The sequence below is a fragment of the Cygnus olor genome, chromosome 12 (genome assembly GCF_009769625.2).
Source record: "Cygnus olor isolate bCygOlo1 chromosome 12, bCygOlo1.pri.v2, whole genome shotgun sequence".
Taxonomy (NCBI): Eukaryota; Metazoa; Chordata; class Aves; order Anseriformes; family Anatidae; genus Cygnus; species Cygnus olor.
Genome location: NC_049180.1, coordinates 8,506,053 through 8,526,510, shown reverse-complemented (window position 1 = coordinate 8,526,510; position 20,458 = coordinate 8,506,053). Strand labels below are relative to the sequence as shown.

General features: G+C 34.5%; 2 long non-coding RNA genes across 3 annotated transcripts in view; both read right to left on the bottom strand.

The window, feature by feature from the left end:
- The window catches only part of LOC121076874, a 45,107-nt gene extending 36,686 nt beyond the window's left edge, over window positions 1-8,421 (bottom strand). The window contains exon 1 of the long non-coding RNA XR_005823774.1: window positions 8,314-8,421. This is a non-coding gene — a long non-coding RNA (uncharacterized LOC121076874). The remainder of the gene's footprint in view (window positions 1-8,313) is intronic.
- A 111-nt stretch (window positions 8,422-8,532) lies between these two features.
- Window positions 8,533-16,095, bottom strand: LOC121076873. Of its 2 annotated transcripts, none has more exons than XR_005823773.1 (3): window positions 15,804-16,095; window positions 10,453-10,552; window positions 8,533-8,579 (listed from the first exon to the last, which is right to left on the bottom strand). It is a non-coding gene; the product is annotated as an uncharacterized LOC121076873 (long non-coding RNA). The 2 variants fall into 2 exon arrangements; XR_005823772.1 differs by lacking the exon at window positions 15,804-16,095 and adding an exon at window positions 11,301-11,706.
- Window positions 16,096-20,458: the final 4,363 nt, after the last annotated feature.

The following is a 20,458-nucleotide window of genomic DNA, read 5'->3' as shown; positions in this document are numbered from 1 at the left end:
TCCTGCCAAAATGTTGTAGCATTCACTAACGGAGATGCATTTAAAGACTCGGAAAAGGTTTGTGCAAAATCTTATAAATCTTTAACTGTGGCAGACAGAGAAAGAGATTAGAATTCTATTCTGCACATTTGAGAATTAAACAGTTTAAACTACTTAGATATTCTGTTACCAGATGTGCTTTTAAAACAATTTCCTGATTTATTATTTTTTTTTTTTTCAAAGCCTAAATTACATTTGCTCCTTTGGTTATTAGCAGTCCTTCTAACTTTTGTTTATCTGTCTAAACCAACAGGCATTGCTTTCACCAGTAAATAATAACCTCTGTCTCATTCTTCTTCTGTTTGCTGAAAAGCTGACTCTTATTCCACTGAGGTCTGGCCAACTACACCGCATTAATAGACCACGCCACGTATTTAACAATGTTTGATTTTTAAGAAAGAGAGCCTGCAACTTTTCCTGTTGGGATTTGTCTTTAGGCACCTACAGAATGATGCATTTTGCTGTGCACATAGCTGTATGTGTTTACATATTCTTCCCTCCCCCCCCTCCATTTTCTTCAAGTTCCTACTCATAAAAAAAGTTATTCTTATAAATTTCTGTCCATAGTGTGACCTTCCATGCCTAAACATATACTTGTCTAGTCAATACTTCATTTTTACTTGAAAAGATTTATTAGATATTACCTAATATTGAAAAGCAAGAGAAGGCCTTGCCATTTCTAAATCACAGCTTTTGTGTTTTGGTAGAAATAATGCTATCTGTGATAAAATTCAGTTCAACAATACTACTCTTGTCATAACTGTAAGAATACAGAAGGAATTCTACGCAATAAATATTTGTCTGAACTTCTAAAGAAAGTGTAAGTAACCACAGACTTCCTACACAGCACCAGGCACATCACAGGTTTTCTAAGTACTGAGATCTCCTTTACACCCACATTTCCCAGTGAGCTCAGAACATGATGCTCAAATGTTTGGACATAAAATGACTAGTAAAAGTTTTGACCATATAATTTAAGTTTTTTCTTCTTAATCTGAACAGCAAACAAGTGCCCCCCATCTTGATTGTCACTTAATTATCATCCATTACCCTTATTGCAAGATGGTAAGTATACAGACAGTCAGTGTTTTCTTCTGTTCATTTTAATTTTGTCAGGACTACTTACCCCACCAAGATATTCAATTTCTTGCGAATTTCTTGTGAAATTTCTTGGTGTACAAGTTTCCTTGAATTTGCTACTCCACCCTTCTCTCATAAAAAGAACTAATATGCTTATAAGACACTACCACAATTTTGGCTCACAAAGACATCAGAGTCATTACAAAAACAAATGGCCTTACAATGATATTCCTTGAAAAAGCTAAATTTATTCACTGAAAGATTAGATTTTTTTTTCCCTTAGATACTCATGTACTGTTGGAAACAACCTGAGAACAGTTTGAGTACAAGAGTTCTTGGAGGTTTCATTGAGCTGTTAGTAGGAGCTAAATCAAGGAAAAGAAGTTTCTCTTCATAGCAGAAGCTTTTAGGTCTAATATAAGGTTATAATAAACTTATTCTCATTTATTTGGTACTCGATGCAGTAGGATGGATGTGAATGTGTTTTCCCACACTTTTACTACAGCAGATGTTACCATAAACTCTAGTTTTAGTTGTTATTCAAAATCTTAAGATCTATTTTATTTAAACTGTACTAGGTTTATGAAAGCAATGACTGTGAGTTGTCCATGGACCATCTCCCAGGGAAGCCAGTTCCTAGGCCAGCTTTGTTTTGTTATGGAACAATCCCAAACACAACCTAAGAAATAGCTAAAGTCTAGTGCACTCCCTCATGTGGGAAGACTTAATCTTGTTCATTGCCTACTCATGGGACAGTTTCTTTATTTTCCACCTCCAAGAAATACAACAGCAATGATGAATACAGAGGCCAAAGGTCCCCTTGGATAATTCTCTAAACCTGCAGGCTATTGCTCTTTGCCATCATGCAAAGATTGTATGTAGGATCTATTGCAGATAAGATGCATGCAAAAACAATTCATGTGTATGACTGTTTAAACGAACTTGAATCTATAGTCACCATTAATAATGACAGCCACCACGTGGAGGTGCCTAAGGCATTCTTCACAAAGGTCAGTCACAAAGCACATTCCAATTCACTGCTTTTTACTTTTGCCATTGCCTTCTAGCACAAATCCAATTACTTCTGTTTTGTATGTCAGTATCTTCATCAGCAACACACAGCAGAAAGCAAAATATACACAGGTGACACTTTCTTAGCTGTAGGCAGATTAATGATGCAGGGCTGAAATCAACTTCCTTCTTCATGTCAGGAAGACTTCCCAAGTAGCAAAAAATTCCCTTTCTAATGCTGTTAATTAACATTGCTACCATCACCAAGCATGCTGAAATCTAACGCACTTGTTAGGCTCTACTAACCATCCATCCATGTCCTATTATTCTTGTAAATATAATTACATATGATTTGATATTAACAGCCACAGATTTATCTATTTAGATAGGAAATGCAGCTTTTGCTGTAGTACCAGCTAGTTAGAAACATTCCCATTTACTACAGTAAGGTTGCACTTATGTAAGTAAGAGGATTTTAAATATAAGTTCATAACTTAAAAACATGACATTTCTTGAAAATACTTGTGATTTTGACCGATACTGAAAAAAATGATTAATACTGAAAATGTTTCTTCTTCTTGCTAGCCATGTTCCTCTCATACACAGCCATAAAGAATTAAAACATCTATCAGTATAAACAAGTTGTTAAGCAAAGCTCCAGTTAAAATTAACAAGCGAGGAACATCACTTCAAGCAAACTGAAATTACTGTCAATGTTTAAAAGTTCTAATGCCAATAAGTGAGATCCTGTGGTTTTCCTTACTCCACGTACAGACCTGCCTATGAAGCATCAGATTACTGGACTAATTAATAGAACAATAGCAGCAAAATGAAATGATTTTTTTTTTTTTAAATTCATTTTATAATAACAGATAAGTATAAAAATCCAAGCCATAGGGAAAAACAATGAAAAAAAAAAAGGCATGGAAAAAATCTGGATGGCAAAACAATCCAACTGGTATCAATCATGACAGCTCTATTGGAGCCCTCAATGGAGCCACCCGCTCACCCAGCCTTAAGATTTTCTCTAGCTCTCTGCATGCACAGGTAGACAGATAAGCCAATCAGTCGCCACACAGGAAAAATGTATGCTACAAGTTATCACGCTGCACAACCAAACAAGCTTGGCATTTAAAAGATTAATTGCTTATCCACAAATGCAGAAAATAAAGGCCTATTAAAAAAACCCTGTACCCACAAGTATTATTTTGCATGATTTTCTTCAGTTCTTTGGCCTTCTCATTTATGTAAATTTATGCAGAATCAGAATTGTGAATCCCAGTTTCCACAGCCTGTCATTACATAATTAAACATCTTTTTTTTTTTTTTTTTTTTTTCCTGAACCGGGTGTGAAATGCTAGTTGTCTTCTCTGATTTCAGACTGGTTAAGGGGAGCAAACATGTCTTGGTTCATCCTTTTCTTCTTTTCTAATTTTAGACTTTTCCAGTTCACTTAACAACCTTCAAGGAACAGGTACATTCAAATTAATATATTTGCATCTTGTTCTTGATTTTCTCCCAAAGATACGAACTTCCAGTTTTAAACTGTACCCTCAGTTAAGAGCTTCGATTGTCAGCATTATGCAAGCCAAGATAAATTATAAAACACACTGTTAACAGTGAATAACTACTCCTAGAGTAGCATTTTGTTAAAACTTAGTAAACCTGAATACTACCTTCCTGAAAGACTGTGTACTGAACTATATGTCCCCCAAAACATTAGTGAGTATACTTAAATACATACGGATACATATATATTCTTAAGCAAAAAGTGGTTTGAGATGAAAAGGTTAAAACACCCAGGAGAGCATCTGAGCACTACTTAGCACTTAGATGTATTTACTTGCTTAGATGGTACCACTTTAGTTTTTGGTGCTAGCCTGAACCATCTTTTTAGAAGTACTTGCTTAGACGGTACAACTTCAGTTTTTGGTACTATCCTCTAAACTCAAGGTCACACCATCCTTGTCAAAGCTCAAGCAGCATGGATAGATCAAGATTATTACACTACTCATGAAATATGTATTAACACATTCCCTCGGACAAATTACAAGTGGAAATTATCTGCAAGTGAGCAGATGGACTGTAATATATCGAAATAGAAGTGGTACAGGTTATAAGAATATGGGATCCCCACAAGAACATACATCTGCTAATATTCATACATCTAGGGTGGAGTTTTGAAACTACTTTTGAATTTCAACAGTAGTAGAAATCAGAAGACAAGTTGACCTGAGCAATGCTGAACAATCCCACCCCAGTAGATTAAAATATCTCAGAATTATTAATTGTGGTGGAATGTTGGGAAATTACAAGAAATTCCTTTATGTTTTTCTAGCTAGCAGTTATTAGCTATTAGAAAAGAAGGAAAATTTTCTAAAATTTAATTGAAATATTTGTAATATTCCGAAATACATCATTATCATCACATATTTTTGAGCAATACAGAAAAGTGAATTTGAAGACTTACTCTAAGAATAGTATTTTATTCATTAAGGTAATGAGTTACATTATATCATCTAACTATTTTAGAGGCTCTTTATAAAACTTCCTCCAATATACAAAAAAATATTTTGAAAAGCTTAATAGAGCCTTATGTAAGAGTTTACAATAACATCACCAGCAAATAATGTATTTTCCCTTGGAAAATGTTGTTACAATAAGTGTGCTTTATCAATAATGTACCATAAGAAATCCACTGTGTCTTGATTTAAATTCTAAAACTCATTTATTATTGACCAGACCTGGGATTAAAAAAAAAAATAAAAAAAATTACTTGAAGCTGCATATGGCTACATTTAAAATAAATTTTAGATCTCTTCATATTCAAGCCACACTGTTTATTTCACACATAAAAATAGAAGAAAAACACCTGCATTGTCTTACTCCCAAGACGAGGTCAGAATTCCTGACTGTAAGAATAAAATGTCTCAAATATCAGACAGTATATAGTAAATGCATAACCTGAACAGTCTTTATTTTTATACTGCTACAAACAATCTGCAATTATAAATTAATAAATTACTTACATTAAAGTTATATCTTAATTTGCATTTCTTCTTTGGCTATTTAAAGAGTTAACATGTTGGATCAAACTCATCTTGTAGTTGCTCTGGTATTATATCCAAGAGGAAATGAAAATAAGTGTTTCAAAGAAAAGTACTGCATATCCTGTATAAACCAAAACTGTGTAGTTTGTTTTCTACAACCCATTTGCAATAGCAACTACCTAATGTTTGACTTGGGCTGAAGACCAATGTTTATAACAACAATATTTTGGAAGAGGTTTTAAACTTTACAGTTCTGTACAAATTTTAACCTCTCTTCCACTGAGAAGCACATTGTTTACTATTACTTTGAGTACAAATATCGGAGCTCCACCTAAGGATAAATTATTTTATATTTATGCCAAGCTAAAACTCAGTATTAGAACATCAGTATTTAATAGCAATTAACTTACAGCTATTAGAAACAAATAAAGCATGTACACAGAAAGTTAAAATCCCCATAAAATTTCTTTCTGTTGCTGTTAACACTTTTCTCCAAGTTCAGTAATTTTATAGCAAAAGAAAATGCTAGGTAATGTGTAATTACATTTTGTGCATCTGTAACTGATGCACAAAACTGTGATAGTTTGTTATATTGCATTTTAGTAGGTATATAATACAATTCAATGAAGCAATTGAAATTAAAAATGTATATGCAAGACTTAAGTACTCAAAAGAGAGCCCTAACTAAAACAAATCATAGTGCTGAAAATTTAAAGAGTTGCAATTACAGTGCCTTGGTGCTACTCAGATAACCCAAGGTTGTGAAACAGAGCCGCTGCAGTCATTTTTAGATGAGGTTCTAACACTCTAATGAGCACTTTGAGAATGTAAAATCATGAGCAGACATTAGCCATTTCATTTTTTAATTCTACTCTACATATGCAAGTTCAGACATAGTTCTTCCACTGAGGTTCCTAGGCTTATTATAACTGGATGTAACTCTTCAGGTCTAGGTCTCCTGTTCTTTTACTTGGGTTGTATCTTGCCCTCCCATTCTTGCAAAACCTCTTCAGTGAGCTGATATTTTGCAACTGTGATCAATACAGTCACAAGAAAGCTAGTTTCCTTTCTGAAATACCATATTCCCAGTTCTGTTCCTTCTGTGCTCCTATTGGACCACAGATAGATCAGGCTGCCAGAAGGCTGGGGTAACTCTGGACTAGAAAAACGAGATAACTTTATTTTCTGAGACATTTTAGTCTTCACACGAAACCAATTACACAGGCAGGTAAAATAGAAAAGTTTAGTTCTATAAACTACCAAAACACTACAGCTGGGATTTAACTGTCAAGATATACACACCTATAGCTCTGCCAGTCTTCTCAACTGCTGTAGAGTCAAAGAAGAAAAATAGGTACCTTCTACAGCATGATTCATGTCATCCTGAAGTGAGTATCTTAGGATAAGACAAAGAGTCCCCGCTTTTCAACTATAAAGGCAGCCTAAAGGACTAGTTCAAATGACATCTATTTCTCAAGTGACACCTACTTTATGAACATCTTCAGTGACACAAGACTACTCCAGTTCCAAAAATCAAAATCTTCCTGTGATCCAGATCAATAGCTTTCACCTTTCAAAGAAAGGTATTGGATCCATAACAATTTGAAGACTGAAGTACTTTATAGCCATACAAAAGAGCAGATCTGTAGGTATGCCTATTCCTTTTGATTACAGGTATACATCATAGTATTTAAGCTCTTTTTTTTTTTTTTTTTGCCAGTGACAGACTAATTAATATTGTAACTGTATAAAACTATACTAAATCTGAAAGATAATGTTTCTTAATTAGAAAAATAAAAACAAAGCCTAAAAACTAAAAACGAACAAACAAAACCCACAAAGAACAAAACCAATCGGCATTCCCCAGGCTGTGATACTGTTTGAACATCCAGGAACATAGCATATTGTCATAAATATTTTGAATGTTTGTTACTTTTTTTGTGCACAGAACATGATTACAAACAGTCAAGATACAGTAGTTCAAAGAACACTTTATTAAGGCTTTATTAAGGATTACTCTATGCTACTTATAGCTGATACATATCATTACTCTTTTTGAAGTTGTACCATAAGCAGCTCAGTAAGGCACATGTGAAAAGCTATTGCAAAGGAAAGTTTTTCTTTTTACAACATTGTCATCAAAATTTACTGGTATATTAAAAGTTCTAATTTGACAATAAGTTTTCTGCCTTTTTTATGGTATGTGATATATTATACAAATTACATTCACAGAGGATCTGGAAACACAATAATTAACAACTTAAAGATCTTCTAAATGCCAACTCTATTTCATGGGCTGACCAAGAACATTAAAAAGTCATGAAAGATGTTAGAGAACATATTCCCCAAGATTAAATTATTCCTGAAGGAAAGATTAAAGCAGTTTACAAGCCTATATCTACTGCAAGAATATAGTCATGGAAAAAAGCCAACCAAAAAGCCAACACAAATAACAAGGATAAAAATAAGAATGTACTACAGCACAGTCAAACAATTTCTGATACATTCTCCCATTATTGGTTGATATGTAAATTCAATAATGAGGTAAATATGAGTGGTTTTTTTTGTTTGTTTGTTTGTTTTTAAGTGTAAGAAACATGAAGCCTATGTTTGTTTTTTTAATCTTTTCAAAGAAAGTTTTCACTGCCTCCTCTATGCATATACCTTTATGCCTTGCCAAAAATATAACAACAATAAATAAATAAAAAGGAGTTGTGTATCTGCCATTTTCCCTTAGAGTAATAGAGAGCCCTCCTGGAACAAACATCAGGATCTTTGGCCAAACACAACAGCAGCAGCCTAATGCAACTAGTTAGTTCCAAGATTATTGGCAACTAACTGGCCTATCAATTACAAGGGTAATAACTCATCCAGAAAATACAAAACGTTCAATAAAAGAAAGAAGCACAGATGCAGGACTATATGAGGAACCAAAACTAGATCATATTTGTTTTCTATGCAAACCTCATTACTGTCTTCCTCCAGGTGTTCCTTTTGCTTACTTGACTTTAACAAATCACCACAGTCTGTTAGTAGATGCTCACATGAATAAAAATATTTGCTTTTACTCTAGCAAAATCTTACTTGAGCAATAACAAGTATTTACTGATATAGAATTTTGTGAACTACTTACAAGTTAAAGTTGAACTCTTTCAAAGTCGATCATGGCTTACTTTTTTCTCTGTGTTAGTTAATGAACTGGGAAAATCATGTTGAAAACAAAATGCTTTCTTCATTAGGCTGCCTGAGTTTTCTTGAAGAAATAAAATAGTATAGTAGAAGTAAATATTATTATGCCTAATAACAGTCTTACAAAATAAATTAATGAATAAATATCAACTACAATTTACCTAGAAGTGAAAACTGTTGTACTAGCTTTTTCACACTCAGACACTCAGTCTGAAAGAAAAAAAAAAAGTTATTGGTAATACAAAATTTTGCTAGCTTTATGTAATTGAAGCTATGTTAAATACTAGCTTCTAGCGTTCCAGTGAACAAAATGGTCATTTGCTAATTGTATACCTTTATGTTGCTGATAAATAATGACTGCCAGTGAAGTAATTCAGCACAGAGAGAGCACAATTCACCCATCTTTCCCTCATTTGCAGAAGTGAATCTGTTTTACTCTCTATCCTCCTTGTGCAGGATACTAAAGGCACCCTTGGGAAATACCCTGTGAACCTTTCTTGTACACAATAAAGGAAGGCCCCAGAAAACACTCCTGTGAAACAAGCATCTTCACAAACATTCTCATCATGGATGTAAGTAGAACAGTGACTACCAGCTTATTTGAAAGGATCCTTCCTTCCTGTTCCTGAACCACTCTTGGAAAAACACCTGTGTGAGTCTGATTTCTTATTCATTATTCATCACTGGGGAACAAATATGGCCTCTGTTTCCTCAAATAACAAACTGAAATTATGATATGGTTGCTTGTTTTTCCTGAGAAATCTTGCACATGTGGAACGTCTTCCCACTTCTGAGGTCCCTTGGTTTGTTCAGCCCAGAGCAGAGGAGACTTGAGGGGAGGCCTCATGGTGGCCTGCAGCTTCCTCATGAGGGGAGCGGAGGGGCAGGTGCTGAGTTCTGCTCTCTGGGGACAGGGACAGGACCCAAAGAAATGGCATGGAGCTGGGACAGGGGAGGGTCAGGCAAGGGTGTTAGGAAAAGGTTCTGCATTGAGAGGGTGTTTGGGCACTGGAACAGGCTCTTCTGGGAAGTGGTCACAGCACCAACCATGCTGGAGTTCAAGAAGCCTCTGGACAATGCTCTCAAACAAAAATTTAGTTTTCAGGTAGTCCTGTGTGGAACCGGGAGCTGCACTCAGTCATACCTGTTGGTTCCTTCCAACCTGGGATATTCTTGGGATATCTTTCACCTAACTTGGCATGAACTTTTAGGCAAGTTTTTTCCCATCTTTTCCCTCCCTTAACTTTAAAACCCCAAACTAAAAGGTATACTGACACTGACAAATTCTGTAATGGTAACTGTAATACTCCTTTCTACTTACCTTTTTAACATGAAACACTAAAATCCATGCTAAATAATCTCACACCCGTATGATGAGGGAAACTGGTCATTCTTCAGGAGAGTAAGGCAGGCAGCTGGGCTGGGAACAACTGCAGCCATCCAATTTCAGCCTATCTTGGCATCTGATTTTAATCTACTTATGTACATTTTTCCAATACCTTAGATGAACACATTATGGCCCCCGGCAAGTTTGGAATGATTACTTACCAAGTCCTTCCCTTAAAAATAAAAAGGGAGAGGTGGGAACCACAAAGGTAGAACTTTTTGCATCCCTATATTCTTGCTGTATGTGATAAATATTCCCAGTACTGGCTATGCTAGAAAGAATTCTTCATCCTTCAAAAAGAAATCCCCATGCAGCTGTCCACTTCACAGTGAAGATTCTATGTGTATTTGGAGACAACCTTACAATGCATCTGACAATCTTTCTTGATTCCCATACAGCAGTAGTAGGCAGATGACATTCCTCTTGGCTCCAGGAAGTGCAGGAGCTGAAATCCTGTTTAAATGCTGCAGAGAATGTAAGCACTCTTCTGCTTCTACCTCTTCTGTAGAGTTGGATTTAATTTTACCTCTTTTCTATGGCTTCTACAATGGGCAAACTGTGTGTATTCCAAACAGGGACTTTTCTCATTTAAGAGTCACTGAGAATGGTCAAAATTTTGTTCTTCAATCAATCAGTCTTTGTTTCTCTGCCATTTTTTTCCTGTCTACTGATATAATAAATGTCAGAAAATATTACCTTCAAATATATGGAAGAGAAGGAAAATCAGCAGCCATGGAGTTTATCTATGCTGACGTCCATTTCCACACTATATTTTCCAAACTCTGCAGACATGGTGCTGTGAAAATGATATTGTTATTGTTTGTCCTCCCTGACTAGTGTTTAAAGCCATGATCACTCTAATAGCACCAACGCTGTGTAGAAAACAATGTAGATCAGCACTGTCTCAGTACTGGTGGCAACTGAAAGAATAATTACCTTAATTTACCCATTGTCAGATATGCACACTACATAATAACTGTAAGCATATATTCTGAAAAACATTTCCAATTCACGAGACAAAATTTTTGTTATGCCCTACGAATTAATTTCTTCAGCTGAGGTATGCACATGTATGTTTTACTTCTGACTTTTTAGTTCAAAGATACAATTACTTAGATATATGCTTGTAAATTATCACAATTCATTAACATCTTATGAATCAAGAAATGTTACAAACTAAGCAGATAATGAAGATATTAGTATTTTGCCTGGAAAAAAAGGCTGACTAGTAATGTACAGAGTCCTGAAATCCTACAGAGAGTTATGAGGAGGAGATCAGCATTAAACAAGAGACTAGATCCATACAAACTGGTAATTCCAGAGAATGAAACACATAGCCTGGAGTTAGTTATTTTGGATCTTTCACAGAAGATGTAACAAGGGATTTAAAATAGCATATTAGCAGGTAAATCAGCTAACAAGTTGTATTGAAGAGGAGTGAGTGAGTGCCAGATAGGAAAATCAAAACAACTCGGTCTTGCTGCTGCAGCTACTTTGTCCTCCCCAACTAGTGTTTATAACTATGATGTGGCTACTGTACCTACTTTGAAATGAGTTGATTGTTCATTATTTTCCATGATTCCCAAACGTATGCATTTCCTCCAAAGAGGCAAAAGGTGCAAGTGTTCCACAGTTGTGATTTGTGTTGAGCTCATTGTGTAAGTCAAGCTCTGTTTTGTTGGGCACTGTGGCACTGAACCACTTCAGAAAAAATAACAAGGATCAGTGACTGGTCCAGCTATGCAGGCACCAAACCTTTCAGTTATGAGAAGCAGTTACAGGAACGCTCAACAGAAGCAGGAATGCCTGACAGCCTTATAGGCTTAAACATCAGAAACAAGATTGACATAAACATTTACCAGCCTACATGGAAGAGATATATCCACACAGACTTTTTATTGTAGTACTGGAAAATGTACAGGTATACTAATTTAGACATCCTACTCTGAAAGTTACCACTATGTTGGACAGTCTGTATCATATAATCTTCAAAAACGAGTTCAAGAAAACTGCTTAAATGGTCAAAATGAGACTTTCCTTTCTGCTAATATTTCATTTACAGAACTTTGTTCATAGTACATTGTTTTCCCTATTGTCTCCGCAAATATTTGTCATTAAGTACAGCAGTTATCCATTTTGATTATATTCAGATCTCCACTCATAACCACACCTATCTAATTTGATTAACATAAAGTGATGAATATTACTGTCATTAAATATGACTAAAAGGCCTAACAGCTGAATAACCTTACTTGACAAATAAGGATATTTAAGAAAAAAAATATCTCTGTTCTTCTTTTCTACCATGAGCTCCTTAAGATTTCATGTTCAAATAATCACTGTACAAAATGGCAAGGGATAAATTATCAGTATGATATTTAAGGAATTTGATTCAGAGCCTCTTATAATAAAATAGTCTTAAAATCACTCACAAACATGGTGGTCTAAAACACATAATCTGTGGAAATTATTTCAAAAGGAAGGCTGTATCTAGAGAAAAACAATACTAATTTTCAGAGTCATGGGTGAGGCAGATGTCACAAGCACATGGGAATCTAGGCCCGAGCACCTCCTCCCCATCCTCTTCCTCTGCCCTTGTTGCTCACAGGACTGTTTCTCACTTTTTTTTCCTCAGTAACTGGGAAACATTTTCCCCTTCTCAAATGTTTTCACGGAGGTGCCCATAGTTTGGCTGGTGGCCTCAGCTGTGGTGTCTGTGTCAGTTGGGGAACCAGCTGGAACCGGCTGTGTCCAGCATAGAGCAGCCACTGGTCTCCTCATGGAGGCCACCCCACAGCTCTCGCTAACAAAACTGCACTGGGACGCCCAATATATATTCCCCAATGGTAAACACTAACCAAGACAAAGTAATGACTTCTAGCATTTTTTGCCAATATTATAACTTAACAAAGGGACAGTAGTTTAGTTGCAAAGGTGCTGGCAGCTCTGCTCACTTCTAGTGAAGATGGCCTGCCTGTGCAAATGGCAGACAGACAGAATTACCAGTTGTTTACGTGCTTAAAGATGAAGAGAGACAATACAGCTTTCAAGAATTTTTAAACACCTAAAATCTCAACATTTTAAAACTCTTGGTTTTATTAGTGGTTTATATGTAAATGCACATAAAAGTTTTTGATATTTTAGACATGCAACATAACTTTTAAAAATGAAGGTATAGTTATGGTAAATGCAAAGACTGGGTAAGATAACCAAGAAGGCATGAGGGAAAAAGCACTGTAGAATTTAATTTACCCAAATGAATAAAGAATGTAGGTTTAGGGTTATCAAGAATAGGTCTATTTAAAGATAAATACAAATGAAATAATTAAAATATTAAATTGGAAAGTGAGATGATCTTGCCTCCCACAAGAATGGGGGAAAAAAATCATTCTAATTTGCATATGAAGAATGTTTTGATTGCCACAACATAAGAATTCCCTTGTTAAGATGTGAGAATAATAAATTTAAGACCATATGAATGGTCACATCTTTTACCTACTTTCAATAGCAATTGTTTAAAAGAATCAGTTTAATTTATTTAATACTGAGAAAGCAGGGCACATTAGATGACAGACACCCCCAAACTGAATCTGGAAAAACATTCTGAATATCAAGCACCTGAATTGATTTTGTGTATGAATGCTTGACCTAGCAAATAAAAGTTACATTTTAGATTCAGGGAAATAACATTCATAAAGAGCAAGGATTTGAGCAATTTTAAGATATTACAACCCTGATTCAGCAAAGCAGTTAAACAGAGAAAATCAACACTGGTTTCAATCTGCTGAAATATATGACTGAAGGTTCTCTTGGTATAAGTGTGATCACTGGGATTGTTCATACATGCTTAGCTGAACTGAAGTCTCTATGAGGAATTTTAGGGACAACAATTTGGACAGAATCCTTGAAATGATGAAACCTAGTAAAAGGAAGTTTTACTCATAGGAAGCTTCCCCTTTGAAGGCTATACACTTATACACTATACACACCACTTCATTTTAAGGTTGATAAAAGGGACATACCCTTTATAAGTCAAATATTTACTGTGTATGATAAAAAAGCCATGCAAAATGACAGTCTGAAATGTAAACCCAATTAAAGTATATCAGAGAGTAAAAATGGATACAGGTCCAGATAACTGTTGAGATTAGTTATGAATTCACAAAAAAAAAAACCCTCCCAAAAAGCAATAGCAAGCTCACCAGTGAGGAAGCCGTGCTGTGAAATTGGACAAATATAGATGAACCAAGTTTTATATTAGTAACATAATCTGTATAAAATTAGTTCATCTGAATATATGATTACTGTATCATTTCATATAATTCAGATGAAAGAGAGACTCAAATGACCAGCTTTTTATTTGAAGTCTTCCTGTGTTTGCTAAATGAGGGTCATAGATTAAAAAACAACAAACAAAAACTTCAAAGTCTATTCAGCATATAATAAGACTTAAGTTCTAGCATCAGATGCCAGACTCAAATTTTGTTATATGCACATTTTAACTGACCCAGAAGAAGAATCAAAATTCTGTTCTGCACAGCTGGTGCAATGTAATATTCTTTTACTGCCAAGAAATATGTGTGAACGCAAAAAGAACTAGATGACTTATTAATATTGTTCCTTTAACATTTAGACTTTTATGAGGACATCCAGAAATTTCAATAGAAGTATAATAAAAAGTTTTATATTTGGCATATTACAGAATAGTAAATGTAACAGGCTAACCTTAAGCAAAGATGAAGGATGCAGATATTCTAGCTTCAACTGCTCAGACTTCCTACTGTGTTACTTATAAATATTTACTCCAAGTTAGGATGCTAAACTCATTTTACAGTGAGTTTTTATTTTGATTCTTTTTTTTTTTTCTAAATCCAAAGCTAATAAGGCTAATAAAGAGGACCATAATTATATATTTAGCTTCTCTCTCTCTCTCTCTCTTTTTTTTTTTTTTTTGTAGTTTTGAAGGTCTGTTTTATGTTCTTCCTTCCTTGTCAGCTGGAAATATAATAATTTGGCAGAGGCCAGCAGAGAGTATTTTTACATGGTCAAGTGACACTCAAATCCATTCGATGAATTTAGCACTCTTCCAAAAAAAAAAAAAAAAAAAGCAACGTCTTTATCATCACTTCAGTTATTAAGACTGCCTATCTACCATTGATGGCCATGCTGGATACTATTAGAGTGCTTAACTCTTGTTTGGAATGACATGAGGATAGGACCAGCAGAATTAAGTGCCAAAACTTAAGTGCCCTGACTGAAAGTGAAAAAGTCTAAGTCCAGATAGGTTTTCTTGTGTTTTATTGCTAGAATGTGTGTCCAGAAATATGCCAAGAACTCCTGTGATTTGTGGAGTGTCTTGGCTTTTACTAAAATCAGTAGCACATCTTTCATAATTGGGTCTGGGGCCAAGTCCTTCTTAAATTAATGAGTTTGTTTTAAACAATGTAGTGCAAAAGTTAGATTAATCATAGTCATTATTAATTGTTCATTTTCTGTTTAACATTAATAACAGTGTTTAGCATAAAAGTATTTAAAAAATGAATTGCAGGGAAAAAACCCTCTATATTATATGTGGAAGAGAATATAGGTAATAGCTAAAAAATCTGTCAGTTTTTGGATTATGTTGATATTTTAAACTAAAAAAAAAAAAGAAATGGAAAAAAACAACAACAAAAAAACCAACCTTGTCTAATTGTTGATGTATAAAAACTACCACATACTGTAAATAAAAATATATAACTACTCCCCTCTACTGTTTTCCCAGAGATTTCCGTGTTGGAGATCTATTTATTTATTTATTTATTTGTATGATATGTTTAAAACAACTGATTTATGAGTCTGGCTCCCAGTCTAGGCAGATTCTGCTGTCACAAAATAAATCGGTGAAAAATGTATGTGAACGTGTGTATATGAAAATGTGTGTATATGAAAATGTGAATTTTGACGATACTCAAAATTCACTTAATCTGAACGTGTCACATACAAAAAAGTTATTTCTCTCTGCAATGTACTAAGTAAATAAAATAAAGCTTATAAGAAAATCCTACCTTTAAATCCTTTTTTTACTTTCAGTTTTCAGTCTCAGTTTTGGCAATCAATTACCATAGCAGGAGGATCCCAATGACCCATTACTGATTTCAGTGGGTCTTCAACATGAACCGGCTTCCTGTATCATGGCCAGAGTTGCACCTATAACAAATATTTCACTTTACTATCCATTTCAGCAAATGAAAATGTAAGAACATAAACATATATATGTGTCAGTGAGCAGTATCTACAGCAAGCTACATGAGTTTCTCCAGTATGTTAGCATGCACCATTCATTAAAACTGTCTATGTTCTCTTGCACATGCCTTTACAGACTGCAGATGTGCTTGAGCTTAGATTTTACACAAGAAAATTCAAAATATATTTGCAAAGTGAAAACAATAAAAATATTTACATAAAGCATAAGTTAATGATTTAAATAAATAATGAGGCTATAATAATACTGTTAAATCTTTCTAAGAGGTACTTATCTTCAGAGCTGTAAATGTCTGTGCAGCTTTTAGTAAAAAGGCGAAGAATGAGAAAACAATATAAACATTGATAACTTTGGATACTGGTTAGTTCACTTCAGCTTTACACTGTAAATTATGGCACACGACAGAATGTTTTAACTTGTTTTTCCTCTAATTTAACTGCTGTTCCTCTCACAATCCTACTGAAGAACACCTATGCATGCATGCTAAAATGAAGGTGCTTTAAGCTAAGCTTTCTCACATTGTCTATTAGGTGAAAAAAAAAAAACAGTATTCATGCCTCTGTGAATCAATAGAGTGCCACTGAAAATATCAGGAAAAAAAAAAGTCTTTTCAAACCAGAATATTTTAAGAGGGAGAGGGAGAGAAAGAAAGAGAATCATAATCCTTTATGCTCAATGCAGAGCATAGACACAGAGAAGCGTACAGAATGCTGATGACTGCATTTATGTCCCAGGAGCAGTAGTTTGTTCCACGATTACTTATGCTTGCAAAATCCCAGCCCATAAACTAGTATTTTCCTAAAGATTACATTCGATAAGCACTAGATTCCAGTAGTTGTCACTAAATAACATTGACTCCATTGACCTCCTATAAACATCAATGGAAAAATTTCCAATGACTCCACTGAGAAATTCCTCAGCACTACCCAAGCATAAAGGATGCAACTTCTAAATAATGAAGCTATTGACCTTGAGAGTTGCTAGATATTTTCACTGTACACTTAATATACAATGTAATCTGAACAGTTACTGTAATATTGCCCCATAGCCTTTTATGTATATTTCTGCCACAGTTTATTATTATTATTATTTTTAATTTGAAGCATCCAATACAGTCAAAAATTCATATATCTGTTATTGCTTCCACTAATTGGCTTATCATTCCAGCGGGGATTGGTGATGAATGGAAGGAAAGAATTAACAGGAGGAGGTTCTGGTACAGGGCACTAGTGTTCTATTATATCACTATCATGTTATTCTCATAATCAAAAAACCAGTAAGGTTTTAAATTCAACAAGCATATTCTTTCTTTATCATTTTGAGTCTATGACAATGTAATATTACTCTTAATTTAAATGTACGTGATACCTTTAAAGGGGTCACGGAAAAAGAATTAAATCATATTTATAATATGATTATTTTATATACATCATTCTTGGGCTATTTTTTTTTTTGTTTGTTTTTTTGTTTTGCCTTCTCCAGTGGACAGTCTCTGTCATCCAACTCAATAAGCTGCAAAGATCCACTGGAAAACGTTAACTTCTATTCTTTTGAGGATTATTTTCTCATGGCTGATATAGAGAAACCTTATATTTACTGAGCCACATTTGCAGACACCAGCTCATGTTTTGGGACCTGTGGACTGATGGATATAGCTATTTATCCTAATACTATAGGCTCACTGAACAGCCAAAATCCAGAAATAATTTCACACTCTAAATTCCATTTAGCGTGTGGTTAAATAACTGTTGGGGTCAACAGAGATTTTGCACATACTAAGAACATATGATAAGCAAAGCAAGAACAAAAAGCTTTGAAACAAATACCAATTTTTGTTTGTTTTTCTGCTTTTCATTAGTTGTTAGAGATGAGAATGAAATTACCGCGTATAGGGCAAAACACATTTTGTGATCCTGGAAGCAGACGGTAATGTAAATGCTGTTAATAACAGGTGAAAATTGATGATTCATGTAATATGTAATGTGTTATGAAAACATTAAACTTACCCAGTTTAATTGGGTAACATTTACTGTCCTTGAGATTGATGTCTATGGAATGACAAGAAACTATATTTAACAAAATGTAAGGAAGGTAAGGTCTCTGCTACAGCTTATGAATCAGTGATGAGATCTAATGATTGATAGTAAACAATCTGTAAAAAACAGTGATTGATCAAGCTGTTTGGTGTCTTCAGTCTTGCTTTCATTCTTTCTTTCACAATTATTACTCCCTGAGGTTTCTTAGAACTCTGGTTTGATAGTCCTCACTAGTACACTCTTGTGTCAGCTGTTTGAATAATTTTATTTAATTTTTATCTTTGTGTCACTGTTGGGAAATAGTAGAAAATGCTATATACTGACATATTTTGATATTGGAAAATTTTCAAATAGAGATAGTGCTCATGGGTTTGTTTGATCATGACAAAATTCATCTGACAGATGAATGAATGCTGCTGGATTTACTATGATAAACACTTTTGACCCTGGACAGAAATAGAACTGCAGCACAGGTTCCCAGTGTCCCAAATACCAGAGAACCAAATCATCTGTGTAGTAAACTTTAGATGAATTATGAAAATGTACTTTGCTTGAATTAATTTGTAACTGTATGGATACATATATAGAAATACAGGACCTGAACTTTGATATTCTCATGCTATTCGTGTTGCTGAAAATACATATGGACGTAATCATAATACAGTGGTCATAGTTAAGTCACTCTTCTGAGGATTTTGTGATTTGTGGACAAAACAATAACTTTCACATGCTATTATCAAGAATGTTTTTGAATGAATCACAGATTTCAGTATTGATCTCACTGCTGTGGACTGCTTCATTTTTGTACTGTCTTTCCCTTTTCTTAATTATTTTTTCTTTCACTGCATTTCAGCCCTTGTTCTGCTCCAACTTCTTCAATTTCATTCCATCCTGCATTCCTTCTTATAAAAATCCCATTCAGGTTTTATATATTTTAGGGAATTGATCATTTTCATTTTTTCTTTTCTTTATGCACTGCTATAGATTTTGCTCGTTCCTGATTACCACTGTTTGTAGTTACAGATGCAGGTGAAAACGGCTGTCACTCAGCCCATGTTTAGAGTGGGGCTTTGTTTAAAGTCTATTGGCTGCAGGTGGGCAGCTAGAGATTATTTGTTGGCAAGTATTGTGTCAGAGACTGTCACAAACTGACACAGTAATAAGCTTATTTCCACCCAAATGAGCTCATTACCTCCACCTCATCCCAACTTTAGGATTATTCATGTATCACTTAAAGTAGTCTGTGGTTGTTTTTGATCATCCTTCGGAGGTTTTTTAAATTTACAGCCATTGCCCTGTATAACCAAAAAGATGAGGGTAATTGGTAATATCTCAGATCCGGGTAAAGTGTCTGCCAGTCACTTAACTTTTGTGCAATATCTGACATACAGCAGTGAACCAGTTTTTCATTTCACCTAACATAATGATAAGATGTCATCAATAACTAAATGTAGTATTTCATCTACTGTATCTAGCAACAGTAAATTGATTTTGAACTGCAGGATGTCAAGGCTTAAAAGACCATAAAGCTTAAAGCTTTCACAGGTTTGTAAGTGGATTGAGAGGTGATCTCAGGGCAACAGCAGGGTACAAAGAGTGGACAAGGGCAAAGTGTGTCTTTAAAAAAACATCTTGACTTAGAAAAAAAGGAGTATACGCATCAGAAAACCATCAACTGGAACAAAGTAAGATGTAGGACCAGAGTTCAAAGTAAACAGAAAGACTCTGAACAACATTTCCCAGTATCGACAAGATATTAATGATTATTACTGTAACATATTAATATAATATATTATAAAGATGCTAGTCTTTCCAATAAAACCACAGTCTCTCTCTTTTCCCGAGCCAGTCATGAGCTTTATTCAAGAAATGGTAACTTGGCAAATAATACAAATACATTCAATTATAAAACAAGGAAACAATCTCACTTTCTTTCATATGCATAGCAAACTAATTAGCTGCTGTAGCAGGATTTTGCATGTTTATTTCCTGTTTAATAAAAAGATGACACGGTGGTCATTAGCATCTTAGGATGTACTCAGATTAATATGCAAAGCATACAAAAATTATCATAGTAATTATGTTAGAACAAACAGGATACAAAATGTTTAGATGAATTTAACTCATTAAATAAATCCATCTTTACATTAACACACTAACACAGACAGTTGCAACATTTTCCATCATGTAATATACTCAAATAAATTAAATACATCTTGGATTTGTCCTCGCATAGTGTTCAATTTAAGATGATCGACTCTACTAAGAAACTAGTTCTCCAAAAAGAGAAATCTCTTTAATGTTGTACAACATATTTTTTCTCCCTACAATGCTTTTGGCAATTCCCAAGTCCTCACATAGGGAATAAAGAGGAAAAGGTGAAAGAAGCCTCCTAATAGGTATGAGGATTAAATGACAGAAA